The sequence below is a fragment of the Lithobates pipiens genome, unplaced genomic scaffold (genome assembly GCF_037356315.1).
Source record: "Lithobates pipiens isolate NorthernLeopardFrog02 unplaced genomic scaffold, aLitPip1_a1.2 Scaffold_22, whole genome shotgun sequence".
NCBI classification, from domain to species: domain Eukaryota; kingdom Metazoa; phylum Chordata; class Amphibia; order Anura; family Ranidae; genus Lithobates; species Lithobates pipiens.
The window spans coordinates 193,957,280-193,978,738 of NW_027507784.1; the positions used below are offsets into that span (position 1 = coordinate 193,957,280).

General features: G+C 41.0%; 1 protein-coding gene across 1 annotated transcript in view; it reads left to right on the forward strand.

Annotated features, from left to right (window-relative positions):
• The window catches only part of LOC143924453 (forkhead box protein K1-like), a 117,017-nt gene extending 100,195 nt beyond the window's left edge, over positions 1–16,822 (forward strand). The window contains exon 10 of the mRNA XM_077448778.1: positions 16,177–16,822. The gene's annotated coding sequence lies outside the window, so the exon portion shown is untranslated. The remainder of the gene's footprint in view (positions 1–16,176) is intronic.
• Positions 16,823–21,459: the final 4,637 nt, after the last annotated feature.

The following is a 21,459-nucleotide window of genomic DNA, read 5'->3' on the forward strand; positions in this document are numbered from 1 at the left end:
TCCCTTAGAGGAACAGGACTCAGGGTTTTATTCAAACCTTTTCACGGTTCCAAAACGGGGAGGTAAGACCGATTCTAGATCTCAAAGATCTGAACCGGCACTTAAATATCCAGTCCTTTCGCATGGAGCCAATCCGATCGGTTGTTTCAATTTTGCAAGGAGGGGGGTTTTTGCCATCGATCGATATCAAGGATGCATATCTCCACGTGCCGATATTTCCTGCTCATCAGAAATTTCTACGCTTCGAGATTGAAAATTATCATTTTCAATTTGTGCCTCTGCCATTCGGTCTAGCCATTGCACGCGGGTGTTCACAAAGATTCTGGCACCTCCTTTAGTCAGGCATAACTGTCCTAGCCTATTTTAGATGATCTGCTTTTAGTAGATCGATCAGTCTCTGGTCTAAACCAAAGCTTAACCGCAGCTGTAAGCTACCTGGAATTTCTAGGTTGGATACTCAATCTAGAAAAATCCTCCTTAAAACCATCAAGGAGATTACAGTACTTGGGGCTGGTCATAGATGCCATACAAAAGAAGGTATTCTTACCCCAGGCAAGAATCCGTTCCATAAAAGGACTGATTCAACTTTCAAAGCAAAGAGAAATCCTTCCATTCGGCTGTGCGTGAAGTTGTTAGGGAAGATAGTGGCCTCCTTCGAGGCCGTCCTTTTATGTGCAGTTTCATTCAAGACTGCTACAAAACACCATTCTGTCGGCCTGGAACAAGAAGATTCAGGCTTTGGACTTCCCAATGCGCTTATCCCCAGAGGTGTGTCAGAGCCTCAATTGGTGGTTGATATCCAGCAACCTCCCAAAAGGAAAATACTTTTTACCAGTATACTGGAAAGTAGTAACAATGGATGCCAGCCTTGTAGGCTGGGGAGCAGTCCTGGAAGAAGCTTCTGTCCAGGGGAAATGGTCCAAGTCAGAAAGCACCTTCCCCATCAACATTCTAGAGATTCGGGCAGTATGTCTGGCCCTAGAATCCTGGACAGTCAGGCTACGGGATTGTCCTGTCAGGATTCAATCACCGGGGGGGGCAAGAGAAGTCGTGCAGCCCAAAAATGTATTTGAATTATGTCCTAGCTTGGGCAGAAAGCAACATTCCTTGCCTATCAGCGATTTTTCATTCCAGGGATAGAAAAATTATTTCCGGGAGAATGGTCTCTTCACCCCGACATCTTTCTATTGATATGTCAAAGATGGAGTATTATAGATGTGTCAAGGACGAGGGATCCGCTAGCGTGCGGAACAGACGCCTTGGTCTTCCCATGGGATCAGTTTTCACTGATCTATGCATTTCCTCCAGTTCTGCTACTTCTGCGCCTTCTCCGCAGGTTCAAGCAGGAACGAAAGGAGGTGATTCTGGTGGCCCGGAAGAACTTGGTTTGCCAAGATCATAAAGATGGTGGTAGGAGTCCCTTGGACCCTGCCATTGTGGCCAGACCTTCTTGTGCCAAATCGGTAAGCGGACAAAAAATTTAACAGGTTTGACTGTTGAATACCACTTTATAAAGGATCGTGGGTGATCTCCTTTGGTAGTGTCTACAAATGGGAAATGCAATGGGATTGAAAATGAAGCTGGCTTTGAGTACTATTGAGGGCCAGGTCTCGGCCTTATCAGTATTTTTCCAATGGTCTCTTGCTTCTCATTCTCTGGTGCGTAGTTTTATTCGGGGGGTAACACAAATCAATCCCCCTGTCGGGGCACCTCTAAATCCTTGGGATTTGAATTTAGTCTTATCGGCTTTACAGAATCAGCCTTTTGAGCCTATACAGGAAATCCCCTTGGTTCTTTTCACAAGGAAAATAGTATTTTTCGTTGCCATTTCCTCTGCTAGAAGAGTATCGGAATTGGCGGCTCTGTTTTGTAAAGACCCATATTTGATCATGCATAAGGATAAGGTGGTTTTGGGTCCTCATCCTGAATTCCTACCAAAGGTGGTGACAGGTTTTCATTTGAACCAGGATATTATTCTACCTTCTTTCTTTCCAGAGCCTCGATCTAGGGAAGAGAAGGCACTACATTCCCTTGATGTAGTAAGAATGATCAAAGTGTATTTAAAGGCAACAGCTCAGGTTCGCAAAACAGGTGTTTTGTTTGTACTGCCAGAAGGTCCAAAAGAGGACAGGCAGCATCAAAATGTATTTCCAAATGGATTCAAGTGATTGTTCAAGCTTATGATCTAAAGAAGAAATTTCCTCCTTTTCACCAGGGCTGTTAGTGTCTCTTGGGCAGTGCATCATCAGGCCTCTATGGCTCAGATCTGCAAGGCCGCAACTTGGTCTTCAGTTCATACATTTACCAGATTCGATCAAATCGATGTTAAAGGTCATGAGGATTTTGCCTTTGGGCGTAGTGTACTGCAGGCTGCAGTATAAGTCCTCTAGCCTCTTAATGCCCTACTTTTTTGTTGTGTCTCCCTCCCTTCAGTTACTATATGGGATGTCCCATAGCAATGGCAACTACTATGGCTCTGTGTCCCCTGATGTATGAAAAGAAAACAGGACTTTTAAAATGCCTTAGCTGTAAAAATCCTTTTCATTGAGGTACATCAGGGGACAGGGGTCCCTCCCTTCTTTGGTATACACGTGTATTGCTTGGCTATAAAACTGTGGTACTCCCAGTAGTGGGAGGGGTTATATAGGGAGTGCACTTCTTGTTTTAGGGCGTGCCAGTGTCCATCACCTAAAGATGGCCTATTAACCCACATAGTGACTACTATGGCTCTGTGTCCCTCGATGTACCGCAAAGAAAAGGATTTTACAGGTAAGCTGTTTTTAAAAATCCTGTTTTTTTTTTTTTCCCCCTCAATCTACACTCAGTACAACAGAATGACAAAGCAAAACATTTTTTTTTAGAAATGTCTGAATTTATTAAAAATAAAAAACTGAAATTTCACATTGACATACGTATTCAGAACCTCAAGAATATACAGCACTGAATTCACATTTATGCAACACGGTAAACATTCTCAGTGAAATGTCTGCAATTATGAACAGTGCAGGGAAAAGTTGGTAATTACTAACATCAGTGATTGACTTAAGCAATGCATCAAATACTTTGATAATAATAAAAAAAAAATACACATACACACACTCACACTCTCTAGGTGAGTGTATAATGATATAGCAGCATTGAATTTTGCAGCTATGGCACTATACACATTCCAACAGTTGTTTCCATCTTTGCATTGTACATATGTTTACTTTACATTGGGTATAGTAAAGAATCACTCCATTTTAAAATCACATTTTGTTGCTTTGCAGCCTTAAATGAAGACAGGCACAGTTTGTGTTTTTATCCAGCTGCATTTACTCAGTGCAACGTAGAACATCCAAGTGAAAACTATAACACCAACCTGTCAGAAAAAAAAATCCATAACAGAATCACGGAGTTTAAAAAAGGATCACCCCCTTGTCAGTATTTTGTTGAACCACCTTTTGCTTTAATTGCAGCTTTTAGTCTGTTGGGATACAGTGCACCCGAAAAGTATTCACAGCACTTCACTTTTCCACATTTTTTGTTACAGCCTTTTTGCAAAATTGATTAAATTCATTATTTTCCTCAATTCTACAAACAATACCCCATAATGACGTGAAAGAAGTTTGTTTGAAATATTTCCAATTTTTTTTTTTTTTTAAATAATCACATGTACATAAGTTATTAGAGCCCTTGCTATGACACACATGTCAAAATTGAGCTTAGGTGCATCCTGTTTCCACACTTGAGATATTTATACAACTTGGAGTCAATCTGTGGTAAATGCATTTGATTCAACAGGTTTTGGAAAGGCATACACTATATATTGTCCCACAGTGAACAGTGTGTTGTCAGAGCACAATTCAAGCCATGAAGTATTGAGGCACAGATCTGGGGAAGGGTACAGAAAATTTTCTCCCAATGACCACAGTGGGCTCCATCATCTGTAAATTGGAAGACGTTTGGAACCCCCTAGAGCAGGCCTCCCGTCCAAACTGAGGGATTGGGGGAGATGGTCACTCTGACAGCTCCAGCGTTTCTCTGTGGTGAGAGGAGAACCTTCCAGAAAAACAACCATCTCTGCAGCACTCCACCAATCGGGTCTGTATGGTAGTGGCCAAACGGAAGCCACTCCAGTAAAAGACACTTGACGGCCCACCTGGAGTTTGCCAAAAGGCACCTGAAGGACTCTCAGACCATGAGAAACAAAATTCTCTGGTCTGATAAAACAAAGATTAAATCTTTGGCCTGAATGGCAAGCGTCATGTCTGGAGAAAACCAGGCACCGCTCATCACCTGGCCAATACCATCCCTACAGTGAAGGATGGTGGCGGCAGCATCATGCTGTGGGGATGTTTTTTTAGCAGCAGGAACTGGGAGACTAGTCAGGATCGAGGAAAAATTTAATGAGTGCTTTAGACCTACAGACTGGGGCAAAGGTTCATCTTTGAACAGGACGACCCTAAGCAACCAGCCAAGATAACAATGGAGTGGCTATAGGGCAACTCTGTGAATCAGCCAGAGCCCAGACTTGAACCTGATTGAACATCTCTGGAGAGATTTGAAAATGGCTGTGCACTGACGCTCCCCATCCAACCTGATGGAGCTTGAGAGGTCCTGCAAAGAAGAATGGGAGAAACTGCCCAAAAATAGGAGTGCCAAGTGTGTAGCACCACACTTTAAAAAGACTTGAGGCTGTAATTGATGCCCAAGGTGCTTAAACAAAGTATTGAGCAAATGCTGTGAATACTTGCGTACATGTGATTTATTTATTTTAAAATTTGCAAAGATTTCAAACAAAGGTATTTCACGTTCTCATTATGGGGTATTGCTTGTAGAATTTTGAGGAAAATGATGAATTTAAACCATTGTGGAAAAAGTGAAGCACTGTGAATATGTTCTGGATTCACTGTATGTCTCTTCTAATTTTGCACATCTAGAATTTCCAATATTTGCTTTGGGTCATTTTCATGTTGGAAGGTAAACCTTCCCATTGACAGCTTTCTGGTAGAAAGCAGCAGATTTCCTCAAGAATCTGACAGTATTTTGCCCCATCCATTCTTCCTTCTACCCTAACAAGTGTTCCAGTCCTTGCTGCAGAGAAACACTCCCCTAACAGGATATTACCACTTCCATGCTTTACTGTGGGAATGGTGTTATTTGAATGATGAGCTATATTGGATTTCCGCCAGACATATTGTTTGGTGTTGAGGCCAAATAATTTAATTTTATTCTCATCTGACCAGAACACATTTTTCCATGTGGCCTCAGAATCTTCAAGGTGCATTTTAGCAAAGCTGCCATGACTGCACGTGGCCTTTTTTTGAGGGGTGGCTTTTTTCTTGCAACCCTCCCATTCAAGCCACATTTGGGGAGAATTTGTGATATTGTTGTCACATGCACACAATGACCACTCTGTCATAAATTCCTGCAACTGCTTCAGGGTTGCTGCAGGCCTCTTGGTAGCCTCTATAACCAGTTTCTTCCAGGCTCTTTCATACAGTTTGGAGTGATGTCCTGATCCAGGGAGGGTCTGTGTTGTACCAACTACCTTCCACTTCTTAACCACTTTCAGACCGGACCATTTTGCTGGCTTAAGAACCAGACCACTTTTTGCGATTCGGCACGGCGTCGCTTTAACTGACAATTGCGTGGTCGTGCAACGTGGCTCCCAAACAAAATTGGCGTCCTTTTTATTTTCCCCACAAATGGAGCTTTCTTCTGGTGGTATTTGATTACCTCTGCGTTTTTTTATTTTTTGCGCTATAAACAAAAATAGAGCGACAATTTTGACGCATTATTTTTTACTTTTTGTTATAATATCCCCCAAAAATGTATAAAAAAAAAAAAAAAATTTCCCTCAGTTTAGGCTGATACGTATTCTTCTACATATTTTTGGTGAAAAATCGCAATAAGCGATTGATTGGTTTGCACAAAAGTTATAGCATTTACAAAATAGGGAATAGTTTTATGGCATTTTTATTTAATAATTTTTTTTTTTTTTACTAGTAATGGCAGCGATCAGCGTTTTTTTTTTTTTTATTGTGACTGCGACATTATGGCGGACACATCGGACATTTTTGGGACAGTTGTCATTTATACAGCAATCACTGCTATACAAATGCAGTGATTCCTATGTAAATTACACTGGCAGTGAAGGGGTTAACCAGTGGGTGGCAGTGTAGGGGCTAAGTGTTCCTAGGGGTGTGTTACTAACTGTGGGGGGCTGGGCTTTGTTTTAGTGAACACTGATCTCTGCTCCAATCACATGGAGCAGAGATCAGCGTCACTTGTTGCTATGCAGAATGGGGCGATGCTGTTTACAAGGCATCTCCTCGTTCAGCCGCCCTGTGAGATGATCGCAGGTATGCTCACGGGGGTCCCGAGCGGCACGCTCGCGATGGCAGGGCGGCATTTAAAACTGGATGTACCTGTACGCCAATATGCCTGCCCGTGCCATTCTGCCGATGTACATCGGCGTGCGCCGGTCCGGACTGTGCTTCTAGGCATTGATAAGGCCTTTGATTTTTATTTATTTTTTCTTTTTTTGTGTTTTGTATCCATCTCCTGACTTGTCCACAAATTTATCCCAGAGATCTTTTGGCAATGACGTGCCACCCATAGTTGATTGTTTGCTTTAGTTAGTCAAATGGATTTGTGTGCCTTTTGAAAAATGTGATTAGCTATACCTGATTAAGTTTAAATTACCTTTTTAGGAGGGGGGTGATCCTTTTTCCAACTCGTTGATTCTGTTTTTGAATTTGATTTATTTTTTTCTGACATGCTGGTGTTATATCTTTCACTTGGACGTTATAAGTTGCACTGAGTAAATTTAGCTGTATAAAACAAAAAGCGTGTCTGTCTTCATTTCAGGCAGCAAAGAAACAAAATGTGATTATTTTAAAGCGGGGGAGGGGGTGATTCTTTTTTTTTTTTTTTTTTTATACCCACTGTACTTGCCAAGTAACAAAACAAGTACATATAAGAAATATGGGAGCTCCCTATGCAGATTTGGAAGCTGATTAAAGGAGAAGTTCACCTTTTAGCAAAAAATAATAAATGCACATTTCTTTGCAGGTAAAAAAAAAAAATGTCATTTACTTTTTGTTTTAGGAGCCTGGAAATACCCATTGCATGTGATGAACACTATCAATTGCTAGACTGTGTCTTTTGATAATAAAGTTCTCTCGTGACATAGGTTGAATACATGGCGATTAGTTGCCTAGATAACAAAAAAGCCACTACATCTCATGTTGGTTACACACTATACAATTTTTATACAACTTTCTTGTAGATTTACCAAAACCATATAATATGAGGTCAAACCTAAAAACTTTCATATTATATGCAATCAGATGGGCCCTTGCACTACATGATTGAAGGTAAATCTAAAGGAAATGTAACAACAAAAATTGTATAATGTGTATCCAGCTTTACATTTCAAACAGCTTTGCACCTCTTGTGGAAATACCTTTTATAAAATGGCAAGCACAGAAATCTCATTGCTGTGATTTATTATTGTTTACAAACATAATTTTAATATTGGGGCCCCATTCTAACCTGCGCCTTCCCAGAATGTGTGCAGAAGTGTGAATAAACGTGCTACAAATGCATGTAAGAAAACGTGTTTCCGCAATGCCTAGTATGAATGGGGCCTAAGGGACGGATGTCAACAAATCGGACTGTTAAATTTTAGTTTACAGTCTTCAGTGCTCCGTGAATGGGAAGTTTAAGCAGGGGAGGGATATCTTGTAACCTGAGAATCAGAAACAGATGTGGTGATGTGTTACTATGGTTACCAGATGCAGTGAGGGCAGTATGGCATCAGGCTGATATTTGACATTTCGTATCGTGAGAGGTTTAGCAAGTGCAGGACACTAGGAGATAGCATAAGACCTCACGCTTCTGAGAGATTGTCAGCACTAGAAGTGTGACAGAAATGGATATACAACAGAGCATGCCCAACCAGAGTGAGGGGAAACATTAAATATTACATGAGCATGGTATATCATTTGATGAACTGTTTAAGGGCAGTTCAACTTTTTTTTTATTATTAGCATTGAAATGAGCAGAAGTTCTCTGTTATAGAGTCATATTGAGACACTGCCATGCAGCGTCATGTTACCCTGTTTGGGTAACAGAGACATTGCTGTAAAGAGTCCATGTTTGTGCAGCTTTCCACAATCGGACTGCATGTTTGTTTTTGCCATCCCAAACCTGTTTTGTATTCTTTCTTCTAATGTTGCTCCTGTTAAGTAAACTACAAATTACAGCCCCCCCCCCCCCATCTGGCCAGTCTGCCAATTAACTATTGTGTTAAATAGCTATATCTGGTTTCCTGTGAGTTGTTAGTGCAAAGAGCAGAGCTGAGACTTCCCTAATCAGCTGCTCGAAGCACATGTGTCCCGTGTTGCACTTTTTTGCAAGTTAGTTGGGGAACCTATGCTTGCAACTGCTGGAATAATAAACAACCTAAAATGATTGTAAAGGCTATTACTGACCTTCTCTGTGCAACCATATTGCACAGGGTGGCATCCTGCCTGCTCTTCTGGAGTCCCCCACCAGTGCTGTCCGCTCCTTTTGCCTCCTGATGCCCCAGCTATTGGGGTATCAGTGCAGACATGCTCCCAAGCCAGGCTGTGTTTGTCCATAGACACGCACACAGCATGGCTTGGCCACACCCCCTGCTACCTCCTCATAGAATTTGACTGACCGCAATGGGCTGCTGCCGTGTTTCCTGTGAGACCAGGAATAGAGCAGCGGTGCTGCAGCCGGGACAGTGCTGGAGCATGAAGGGAGTCAGTTAAGTGTTAAAGGAAGAAAGGAGGGGTAACAGGCATTGGAAGTTTGTTTTATACCTTGAGTTAAAAACCTTTTTGAGCTTAAAACCACTTTAAAGGCTGTGTTCACCTTTTGTATAAACTGATCAATGCAGATAAAGGGGCTTTGGTAACTTTATCACTTCCTGACCAACATATGAATGTGTCCTGGGGAAGTGGTGCTGCTTTCTGGATGATGGCTGCAGCTTCAGTCATTCAGATATCGATAAAAAATAAAAATAAATGTTGAGATCGGATGATGGACTTTTTAGGTATAAGAGTGGTCAGAGTGTCTAAACAGCTGCTATAGCACTTTTACAATTGGTGGAAGAGGGCCCCCTTTCTGCTGCCATGCTCCACCGTTTGAGCTTTCCCATCCCACTGGGGAGCCTGTTATTTCTGACAGCAGTCGAACCAGCTGACCATAGACCGGAAAGGAGGAACTTTAATTTCCCGATCGTTTCTATGATGTATGAAACCGGAAGCGAGGAGGATTTGGTTACTTCCGGTTTCAAGCTTTTGTTTACCAGCCATTACTGGCCAGTAAAGCAGATTATGAAACCAATCTTGGTTTGAGCAGTTGCTTTGGATGCCAAAGGCTAGATCTGGGGTCTAATAGACTTCAGATCACTCTATAAAGAGGACCTGTCACAGCCCATGCTATCACAAGGAATGTTGTTCATCCACACAATCCATTTACCTGGCGCAATATCATCATTTATATTTTAAGAATTGGGTATTGTGTTTTGTGTGCATTAATATTCTTTAAAGTGTAGTTTTTGTGTTTTGATAAACCACATTGTGCAACATTGAAATATATATAATATATATATGTATATGTTTGGGGGCTCTAAGTAATTTTATATATACAATGCGTATTTTTTGGTGGTTAATTGCATGTTGCTATTTGTAAAAGTTTTTTTTTTTTGTTTTTTTTTTGTTTTTTTTGTTTAATGCAAATGCCATACCTGTAAGCCTTCTCTGTCACCCATGAAGATTTTCACTACTCTGTTTACATTCCTCTGTCCTGACTTCTTTCCAGTACACTTCTTTCGCAGTCATTGGGCGCTTGCCTCCTGCATTGCAGGAGTGAGTACTCTTCCTGATTCAAAAGACTCTCATCTGTAGTGCGCTCTGTTCTGTCCCAGAAAATACTCTTTATTTTGTACATGACTTGTTAGAACAGTGGTACAATCTCAGCAGTGGTTATGCATAACATGAGCAGAAAATAAAACCAAAAAGTTGCCCGCCAACAGATCAGACAATATAAACTAGTCAGTAACATGCATTGTTTCCTAAACATTAGAAGATATATAGACAGGGTGAAGTCAGTATTAGCGAGTTAGGACTGAAGGTAGGATGCATCTGTCTCGAGACGGTGAGGATTCTCCCAGGTGCCCCATGTCCTCCAGGATAGAATCCTATGTCAGAGAAGGGGTAGGAGTCACCCCAGTGTGGAGGTCAGGGCCCCGCCCATTTCCAGACATGACACTGTTTCACCCTTAGTTCTTACGGTAGGATAGCTTGTCTCTCTCCGGTCCAGGGTGTCCAAATTTTCTCACATTTCTTCGAGCAGTTTCGCCCCAGGTATGTCAGTTTATAAAGTGGTAAGGCCGCGTCGACCAGGACCCTCTACTGGTAAACCGTCGGCTGACCGGGGTCCTTCCATTTAAAGCGGAGGTCCACCCTAAAATGGACCTTCCGCTCATCGGATTCCTCCCCCCCTCCGGCGCCACAATTGGCACCTTTCAGGGGGGAGGGGGTTGCAGTTACCTGGATAATCCAGGTAACTGCACCCACTTCCGGGCTAGCTCTCTGCGGAAAGGGGCGTACATTACGCCCCTTTCTGCAAGTGCCCGCCCCCTTCCGCAAGTGCCCCGCTGCCTGCTGGGAAACACACAGATCCCAGAGGCAGCGGGGACCGTCCTCATTGCGCAGCGCGGCTCGCTCGCGCGTGCGCAGTAGGGAACCGGGAAGTGAAGCTGAAAGGCTCCATTTCCTGATTCCCATACCCAAGATGGCGGCGGCAGCACTCGAGTGTCGATCTAGAGATCGGCTTCGGGTGCCGACATCGCGGGCGCGCTGGACAGGTAAGTGTCACTATTTTAAAAGTCAGCAGCTGCAGTATTTGTAGCTGCTGACTTAAAAAAAAAAAAAAAAACGCGGAGTTCCGGCGGACTCCCGCTTTAAGGAGGACAACTAGTCATGCATCTCCACCAGGATTCTCAAATTGTTCTGCTTTTCGATCTGGTTTTGGGCAATTGCACAGCATAGAAGCCACCTTGGTCAAAGTCACTAACAACCTTCTGATTCTGGATCATAGTTCTGCCTTTGATACTGTATAAAATAATAAAAATAGTGTAGCGCTTCAATGATAATAGATGTAGTCAACATAAATTATAAGGATAATCATATAACAGAGATCATATAAATGATATAGATGCCTAGAGAAAAAAAGTCCAAAATTGGGCACACATTCCACAATGTAGCTGGCACGGGGGTGACCGAACCGTCACAAAAGAGGAAGGAATCACACTAGGCGGATGTATTCATGTGAATCTGCTTGACTGTAAACATCAGGGAAAGTAGATAAATACTTCTTACCAACTCTGTTGGACTCACACAGTCGTATGACAGTTGAGTCTGAAAGGCTTGAGGTCACAATCTGGGACCAAGGAGTATAAGGAGGGAGGTCTGTTGAGCTGATGGAGGAACTCCAAACGGCTGTATGCCCGATAATGTATTTCTCAGATGGAACGTCAAGGTTGTTTGTAGTCCAGCTCAGATGCGGCCCGTTGCACTGATACTCCAATCTCCCCCGAATGGGGAGGAGGATATTTGGGGGTTTAGACCAAAGAAACGGAAAAAAAGAAAAAGAAAAAAGGGCTCCACATGGTGCGGGTCAAACGGTATAAAAATGGTATTTATTAAAGTCAAAAGGTTTGATACTGTATACCAGTCTTCTACTCTCTCGCCTTGAAACCATATTTGGAATCTCAGAATTTGCTCTGAAATGGATTAAGTCCTATCTCACTGATCGCTTTCACTTTGTTTCTCTTGGCAGATTCCAGTCTGCAGTTGTTCCAGTCAAAGTACAGTGTTCCTCAGGGCTCAATCTTGGGTCCCATACTTTTTAGCATTTACACGTTTCCACTTGACCAACTGCGTAGATCGCATGGGCTCAATTATCACTTCAATGCTGATGGCACTGTGATATACAGTTGTGCTCATAAGTTATATGCAATATAAAAACTTGGATGGGACATCATTTCCTTTGATTAAACCATGAAAAGACTGAAATGCTTATTGGCACCCCTATCAATTATATAAGGCCAGTCCTAATATCTTATCTATAGGTGGCACTGCACTTGAGCTTCAGTCTAAATTAAAACATCTAGGGGTGATATTTGATGATAGATTAACCTTTGATCCACATATACAAAATGTGGTCAGATCATTTTTTTCCCACTTGGAAACATTGCTAGGCTGCGTCCTATGCTATCATACACTGTAACTGAAAAGCTGATCCATACATTTGTATTCTCCCAACTTGACTACTGCAATGCTCTACTTGGTTGTGTGCCTAAATCCACCAATAATTGACTTCAATATGTTCAAAATGCTGCAGCCAGAAACCTGACTAGGTCTGGTACAAGTGATCATATTACCCCTTTCTGGAAATCCTTGCCCTGGTTACACATCAGGTTTTGCATAGACTTTAAGATCCTCTTGCTCACCTATAAGGCTCTTCATGGCTTGGCAGATGGCTACCACTACAGCAGATGGCTTCTAGTTCTCAAGGGAGTGAGAGCGCGCTGATCAGCATACTTGTAGTCCATTCACTCTTCCTGCAGGTCTGAAACTTTTTTTTTTTTTTTACTTCAAAATAACAAACATGTTATGCTTACCTCCTCTGTGCAGTTGGTTGTGCACAGAGCTGCCCAGATCCTCCTCTTCTCGGGTCCCTCTTTGGTGCTCCTGGCCCCTCCCTCTTGACGATTGCCTCCACAACAAAGTTTTTTTTTTTTTAAATCGTCAGACTGAAATACAGAATCATGAATTTTTATATACGCTAATCATGCATATTAAATCCACAGATTCTCAAGATGCCCTTATGTATTACACCTCAAACTTCTGACCATAAACAATAATACATATCAAATAGAAAAATTATTGCATTTACCTACTACGTCTATCGTACCGATAATAAATGTATGTTCACCTTGTTTGTTTTTTTAGGAAAAACCTAACAAAACAAGATAAAAACACCAAAAACAAAAATAGAAACCAGAAAGAAAAAAGAATAACAAAGGATAAAAAAAAGGACAAAGGATAAAAAACAAAATGATTTGCCACCAATTTATCGCTAATGCAAATATAGGATCAACAAGGAGCACCTGATATATCTCCGATGCAGTAAAACAGGCTTCCTGTCTATTTACTGATGAATAAAGTTCATCCATATGCATTATATCATTTACTGCTCTGATCCAATGTTCTACAGTAGGGGAGGGGGATTTCCACTGCAATGGTATACAAGCCTTTGCCCCATTGATGTCTCACTACTAAATGGTGATATCTACTTTTAGAGAGAGGGCGAAGATGCAACAAGCAAGCTGCTGGATCTTGGTCAAGCGCAAGGTCTGACAGAACTTTAGGGAGGCACCCCATTCATTTTTAACAGGCTGGCAGCACACATTAAAGTGGTTGTAAACCCACAAAAAAAACCTACAAGACAAAGGCATAATGAAATATTCACCTTGGATTGAAGCCCCTGCAGCGGTCCTGGCACATTGTTCTGCCTGGGGACATGACTTACAAAGTTATTTCCGGGTATCGCGGGCTCCGACACTGTGATTGGCCGGCGCCGTGATAACGTTACTCTCGCGCATGTTTGTGGGAGCCACCGATAATGGCATGTCAGCTGAAGCAATGGTACCAAAGTGCCGTTGCTTCAGTGTGCATGTGCCAATGACGTAGGCACATGCTGATACAGGTGATATCTCCAAAATTATGTGGGTTTAGGATATATCCACAGTAGCTACATGTAAACCTTATAGACTTACCTGTAGTAAAAAGTGGTTTGTAAAGGGTTTACAACCAATTTTAAGCACAGGAATTGGGCAAGAGACTTTTTATTTATTTATTTTTAAATATAGAGCACCACAACATGTGCAACACGTGTTACATTGCCTGCCATTCAGGTGTGTTGTCCACTGCTGCAATAGAGCATTGGGGATTCCATTCAAAATGTTAATGTGCGTTACCAAAAATACAAAGATTATGTGGTCCTTTCCACTACTGCATAACCAATGCATCTGTACTTAGTTTCTCAATGATTCTCATCTAATTTATTTAACTCTGACTGCAATGCTCTCAAGTACTGTTCCACAATCATTAAAAGGAACTGAAAAGGTAAGCCAGGGCAATGTAAGAAGTCAGCTCTTGTCCTGCATATTTGTCCTTCAGTAAATCATTAGGTAATGCCGATTACCATAACCCTGCAGCTTTTTACACCAAGAGGCTGATTTACTAAAGCAGTTGAGAATGTTCACACAATAAATTAAATATTTGCTCCAATTATCCATTTATGTGAAAAGTAAATCCCTATTTGGATAGTGAAAGTAAATATGCAACTGTGAACAGTCTCAAATTCTTTAGTTAACCACAGTTCAAAACTGAGGTACTTTAACTGGCAATTGTGTGATAACGCAATGCTGTACCCAAATGGAATTTCTATATTTTTTTCCCCACAAATGGAGCTTTCTTTTGCTGGTATTTGATTACCACTAGGTTTATTTTTAGTTTATATTTATAATTTTTTGTTAAACTAAAATTTTTACCAAAATGTATTCTGCTAAATCCCAAGTGTATATTGACTGGTTTGCGTAAAAGTTATAGCGTCTACAAATAATGGTATACATGCTGGAATTTGTTTTTTTGAACTACTAATGGCGGCGATAAGTGACTTCTAGTGCGTCTGCGTTAGTATGGCATGCAATATGATGATACTGACATCTCCAGTGACACTAATACAGTGAACTGTGCAAAAAATATAAATAGTCACTGTACTAATGACACTGGCTGGGAAAGGGTTAACATCTAGCATGATCAAGTGTTTAAATGGTTGCCTAACCATGTTTAGTGTGTTTACTGTATGGTGTTTTATTAAGCAATGTGCTGGGAGAAAAAAAAATGGCACATTGCTGCTGTATGAAGAGAGCCCTGTGTTGTTTACCATAAATCATTGGCCAGAACCCACCGATTGGCTTGTGCTGCAGTGAACAAAAATGGCAAATGCGCTTTTTTTTTTTTTTACCTGCAAAACGCATCCTTTATTCAGATTCCAAATCTGCATAGGCCGCTTCCATATTTCTGATGTACAGGCTTGTTTTGAGACTTGGCAAGTACAGTGGGTAATAGAAAAGAATCACCCCCTTTAAAATAATCACATTTGTTGCTTTGCAGTCTGAAATGAAGGCAAACATGGTTTTTGTTTTATCCATCTGTATTTACTCACTGCAACTTATAACATCTAAGTGATATAACACCATTCCTACAGTAAACCATGGAGGTGGTAATATCCTGTTATGGAGGTTTGTCTGCAGCAGGGTCTGGATCACTTGTCAGGATAGAAGGACAAATGGATGGGACAAACTTCCATCAAATACTTGAGGAAAATCTGCTGCCCTCTGCCAGAAAGTTGTGAATGGGAAGAAGATTTACCTTCCAACATTACAATGACCCAAAGCACACAGCACAAATGACCACACGGTGGTTGAAGGAGAAAAGGGTGAACGTCCTTGCATGTCCTAGTCAGAGCCCAGACTTGAACCCCAATGAAAATCTGTGGAATGACTTGAAGACTGCAGTTCACAAATGGTCACCATCAAATTTAAGTGAACTTGAGCAATTCAGTAAACAAATATTGCAGCCTAGATGTGCAAAGTTAGTACAGACATATCCCCACAGACTAATAGCTGCAATTAAAGCAAAAGGTTCAACAAGAAACAATCCTTTTTTCCAACACAGTGATTTCGTTAATTTTTGATTATTTAAATTTGTTTCTGTTGGTGTGATATCTTTCACGTGGATGTTATGTTTTACTGAGTAAATATAACTGGATAAAACAAAAACTGTGTCAGTTTTCATTTCAGGCTGCAAAATAATAAAATGTGAATATTTTAATGAGGGTGATTCTTTTCTATACCCACTGTAGTTAAGGAAAAAAAAAAGAATAGTAGCCCCCACAATCAGTAATGAAAGTACCCAAAGTTCTAGACTGCTAGATTTATTTTAAGATTTTTTTTTCCAAATCCATAAGCAATCAAATATTAGCTGTTGCTGTAATTGGTGAAATGTCTTCTTTTCACAGGTTCTGCACAACAGAAGCGGACTACTAAAATAACGAAGTATCATTTTCCTGATGGATGTGTAGAGACTGCATTGCCAACTACTACATGAAGATGATCTATATCAAAAGTGCTACGTTTTCAAACATGCTAAAAAAAATGGTGTAACTTTTGCAAGACACGTCCATGTACCGTATAATGCAAGAGTGTTTCGGATGTAGCTTTATACAGTAGCAGGAAACTGCTTGTATGGTCCCTCCTTTTAACAGGAGTGTGCTGTAGAGAACAAAAGCAGTCTTGAGAGTGCATTCTTTTGGTGGGGGGGGGGGGGAGTTATGACAGTGGGATGTACAAGCTAGTAGGTAGTTCAGTGCAGTTGTCATATGCTGTGTGCTAGTCTTGTTTTGTACATCATGAAAGGGAAACGCATAATAAATTCTGCTAGGCCTACCTGATCATTTCAGCCTGTAAAACAGTGCCCTGCTTCCCACAGTGTCTTCAACTGATCTTTGTGAAACTTGGAATTTGCTGGCCATATCTCATCCAGTAGATTTTGTTTCACTCGTAAAGCTTACTGGTCTTTTGTGAAGCCTTTAATGGATCCATTTCTATCAGCTATTTTAAATAGCCGTAACAGAATAATCAAAAATGAATTTATTATTTATGAAACACTTGTGTTTTAATTTCATTTAATTAACTATTTTGAAAGCCAGAATTGGTGCATGCAAAAGCTTCAATGTTTGTAAAATAGTTGAAGAAAGATTGAATTTGATTTCATTAAAAAAAAAAAAAAATTAGAATGCAGTCATATCACTTGCATTCTTAATTCTAGTTTACACTTGCTTCAAAGCAAGCCTTCGAACACGCTTTGTTAAATCTCTCTGAATGCCAGTCAAAGCTCCTGTCACTAAATAAAAGGGTTAGCTTACTGGCCTGTTAACACTTGCTTTTGCCTGGTGCTTCGGTGGGATTTTAAGTGAGCTTTGCCATATACTTCTATGGAGGGTTTTGAAGACGCTTTGAAGCACCACTAAAGCTACATGGGGTATCATTTTTGAAGCAACGCAAAAGCAGGTGTAAACAGGACTGTAAGCTAACCATTTTATTTAGTGACGGGAACTTTGACTAGCGTTGAAAGCTTTAACAAAGCCTGTCCAAAGCCTTGTTAAAGCCGAAACAAGTTGAGCCCTAACGGTTATGTGCCATACTAGAGATGATCACATTAATCCGCTGGGTTTTCAGTTTTCTACAGTAGATCAAGCTTGATTTGCAGTTACCCAAAATTCAAACAATCTGCAACCTCAGTCCATTAACTTTAAAGGAAAACTCAATTTTTCTTTCATAAAAGTAATATAGCATATACGATTTCTACATGTTATTTTAATTAAATGTTCTTAAATATTACCTTGCCAGTTAAATTGGCGGCCACTGTAATTTACAGTTGCTAGGAAAAAAATGCATTATGCCACCTGGAGGTGTTCTGTTTAATGTTGTTGGTGTTTGAAATGCCCTCAGAAATGTCACTTTGCTTTGTGTGATTGAATCGCTGATTTTCTCAGAAGAGACAAGAAAAACTTATGGACTGATACTGTAAAAACAGAGAATCTAAGGACAAGTAACAGACATCTCAGGGGGTGCTTTGCAAAACATCCACAAGGCCAAATAAATACATGGGACTGTCAAACACAGGAGAGAAGCTGGAAAACTCTGAGTAATCTAGTGATCCTATATGCAGCCCAAGTGCTGAAAAAAACTCAGAAGGATCTTTAACAAACACTGCATCCCTGTCTCCTGCAAGCCCAGCATTACACTGAGGTAGAAGCTTGTACATCCAAAAAACAGATCACTCAATCTCGAGCAAAGTAACTTGGTAAATGCAAAATGGTGTATTGATAGTAAAAAAACACCTGTGAGTTGGGGAGACAAAACAACCTCTCCACAAATGAATGGCCCAACATAGCAGAGCAAATTCTACAGGCCTAGATGTTTCCTACACCTTAAGGAAAAGGGACATTCTTTTAAGGACAGTGTAGTGCATTGTCCGAACAGAGAAGACAATTGGTTCGCAAGAGGCATGAAAAAGGCGAACTACGTCAAAATGGAACAACCATGCCTGAACAGATGTGGGAACCTTCAACATATAATACTGTTTTAACATCTCTGATTTGACAATTCTCTTCTTTAGCCATGTAAGTCAAGAAACTCTTATGGAAACTTACTGACAGAAAAAAAAAATGGGATTATCTAACTAGAATAGGATGGTTCCCCTCAACATTCAGGCCTTCCATCCTGTTCTCGGACAATTAAGACATGCACATTCCATGATCATTGGATTAAGGTGTGGATATAATGCTGGGCTATATTTCTGACACTTATTGGAACTGAAGAAGTGAATTGAATAAGCTACAAAACATCTTCAACATTACAGAACAAGTCCAGTTGAATGTGGCTAACTTATACTAGCTATCCCCTGCAATAGGAATTTATGTACTCTTTTGGCTTGTCTACCGAAGGGATACAGAAACTGCAGCTTTCTTTATTAGACACAGACATTTGCTTAGGTGGTTAATAATGAAGGACATGGTGAAACAAACCGCAAGTTCTTTATAACAGAAGAGGTATACACTTGCAACAAAATTTGGTAAACCTTTCATTATACATAGATCACCCAGAGGGAATTGGTTTTCTTCAACAAAAGTGGAGTCTTGCTTTAAATTAGTCCTGCCCTGCCAGACATTATGAACTGCTGTCCCCATGGCTGGGAGCGCCAGAAGCATCATGACTTTGCTACCTTTGCATCTGAGAAACTGATAAAAGGGCCTCTTCAAGGTACTTTTACCATTAGAAGAAAATATAGGATAAGTGGAACTCCTTTCCATTTCTTATATGGTTCTTCCAGTCCCAGAATAGCTTATTCCTAGTATCAAATTACAGTGGTAGCTAAATTGTGGGATTCACGTGGTCTGTTTCCCATGCTCTTCTTAATTACTTTTTTTAAAATACAGTACTGGATCCTCTATTTAAACTAATAAATAGATGGAATTGTTTTAACAGTGTGGAACTTTTACTGTGGAAATGCACCTGCATTCTGCAGTCCAGGTCCTAGTGTCAGTCTTTCCTGAGATTCATTCATTCTGGAATTGGAAACATCATAATAAAACACTCTAGCACCAACTTTAAAAATCGCAGGTTAAACCACAAATCAAGTATTTTAAATGCTTATTTGCAATGTTTTTCTATTGCATATTTGTATCCCTTTGTAATATGATTTTGAAACTTGCTTAATAGAAATATTAACTGTTCCACAATACAGTCTTCTCTCTCCATGCCTCCTTCACTCCTGGGAGTGTGTACTTTTCAGTGCTGGCAGTTTCTCTACCCCACCCCCCCCACCTATGTGCATGACTTTATGTAGATGCTGGGGTAGGAGGGAAGGGGAGCAGAAGTCTCAGGTCTTTTGGATGTACAGTAAACACCAGAGAGGCTTTTACAGGTAAATAACATGCATAAAATATGTTAAACGCACATATAACCTAATGGGAAAATTGTTTGTGAAGACTTGCCTAACTAGTTATAACCATTGATCTTGTGTTTTTTTTTATTTTTTACTTTAAAGAATAGGAGACCCAGTGCAGGACTGGTACCTGTTAGGATCATCTTAACACATTTTCCTGGCACCTCCATGGCAGCATACAGATGATAGAGCTCCACCTCAACTCCTCCCTCAGGACTAGTGAATACCATAAAAGAAAGACATAACCCTTCCCCCGGCATTCTCTTCCCCCCCCTCCTCATTTCCTCTTGACTGGTAAAGAGTATCAGTATGTCCTATTCTCTGCTCTAAGCAGCTTCTGCCAGGTTCAGCCTCTCCCATGCGCAGTCCCTGTTCTTCGGCTGCTAACAGTGCTGATAAGACTGGGAACCCCTTCTGTGGATCTTTTGGGGTTTTGCAGAGTTTCCTCACAGGAATGCAGTCTGCCTACCCGATTTGGTGTATGCTGTGGGTTATACAGAAGGATAGGTTGCCTTTCTTTTTTTTTTTTTTATCTTTTTACAGGTTTTCACTGTCTTTTATTTTTTTTCATTGTTTTTCTTTCCTTTCTATTTATTTTATCCCAGCTTGTATCTGGCTGGTCCTCTGTGCATGCACGGCGCAGCCATTTTCCAAGCTCCCGGGGGATGTGGATGCATGGCTTGGATCTCGTGGGCGCAGTGTTATCCAGTTTCTTTCCAGAGCTAGCAGCCAACTCCTCAAGCTTCTGAAGCAGACCCTAACATTCATGGTTTGTCACCAATCAGTACCCATTTGCCACCACAAGGGCATACAGCCAGAGGTTCACTACCAAAGGACTCTTCGGAGGATTCTTCAGAAGATTCAGAGCCCTCTGGGTTCGGTTTTTCCTTTGTGCAACCCTTCATTCAGTCATTCAGTGGTTTAGAGTACCGATACATGGGAGGACCCAGAAGTACCCCCCCCCCCCCCCAAAAACCAAAAAGATATTTTCCGTTTCTTAAGAGGAAACAGGTTATCTTTCCCTTGACTGGCAAAATTAAAGAAATTATTATTGAGGACGGATGGAAGAAAACGTATAAGAAGTTCTTGCTAGGATGGCTTAGCAAATTATGTCTTTTAGCAGAATCAGATACACACGTTTTAAGCTTAATGCCATTTGTGGATGCAGTGGTTGTAAACCTAGCGAAGAACATAACCCTTATGGAAGATTCTGTTTTATTCAAGGATCCCCTAGATAGGAGAGTTGATTTAGAATTTAAAAAGGAGTTACTTGGCCTCGGGCACCTTGTAAGCCTGCCATTGCCCTTCTCTCTGTGTCCAATGCCACTAGGATAGAAAATGTTGAGATGGCCCTACACCAGGATGGTCCAAAAAATGACATAATCAAGGCCTTAGAGGAGCTTAAGTTGTCAGCAGTCTTTGTAGGTGATGCAGCCATTGACACAATTCATTCGGCCAAATCTATGCTACATACTGGTATGGCAAAGCAGGCCTTATGGCTGAAACCCTGGATGGCCAATTTGGCATCAAAACAAAACTGGTGCAAAATTCCATTCGATGTAAAGGCTCTGTTCAGAGATGACTATTTCCAGAGTTATGGTAGGCAAGTTGCTTCCCCAAGATAGAAGAATGTGAAGATCCAGAGTTCAAAATTCCGTCATTCAGGTTGAAGAAATTTCAGACAATCCCGGGAGTGCAAGAATAACAGGAGATCTTGGAAGGGCACTCAGGCTTCCTTCTTAGCTGCCAGAAAAAGCAAGGCTCTTACTGCTCCCCATGAGGGAGACAGGCT